The sequence below is a fragment of the Plasmopara halstedii genome (assembly GCF_900000015.1).
Source record: "Plasmopara halstedii genome assembly, contig: Scaffold_816, whole genome shotgun sequence".
Lineage (NCBI taxonomy): Eukaryota > Oomycota > Peronosporomycetes > Peronosporales > Peronosporaceae > Plasmopara > Plasmopara halstedii.
Genome location: NW_020187732.1, coordinates 1,422,630 through 1,423,180, shown reverse-complemented (window position 1 = coordinate 1,423,180; position 551 = coordinate 1,422,630).

Sequence of the window (551 nt, the reverse complement as noted above, 5' to 3'; positions counted from 1 at the left end):
ATATAACTTCAAGGTGAAGTGTAAGCCGGGAAAACAGAATGCTTTGGCTTACGCGTTGTCACGCAGACCATACTATGAGCTTGCTCGTGTTACAACTGTAACGTCGTCTATGACGGATTTGATCTGCACCGCGTATGCGGGTGATGAGTTGTGTGTAGCGTTGCTACGGGCTCTAGGAAGCAAGGAGTCTGGAAACTCGGACAAGAAATTGTCATCACGAATGCGTGCACGATTGCACCGATAATGGTTGGATAACGGGTTGCTGTACTATAGCACCAATTCATCGGATACACCACCAATTGTGGTTTTTCATGATGAGGATTTGCAATATCGCATCCTCTATAAGGCACACGACACGCCACTCAGTGGTCATCTCGGTCGTGATAAAACGTTCAACTCTGTGAGTCACCACTATTGGTGGCCTAAGTTGTACAAATGGACGAGCACCTATGTGCGCTCGTGTGAGACGTGTCAAAGGGTGAAACCCGCTCCAAATGCAGCGCGCCGCTGGTCAGCTTAGTAGTAGCTACTGATTTGAACTTTGTGTTTAA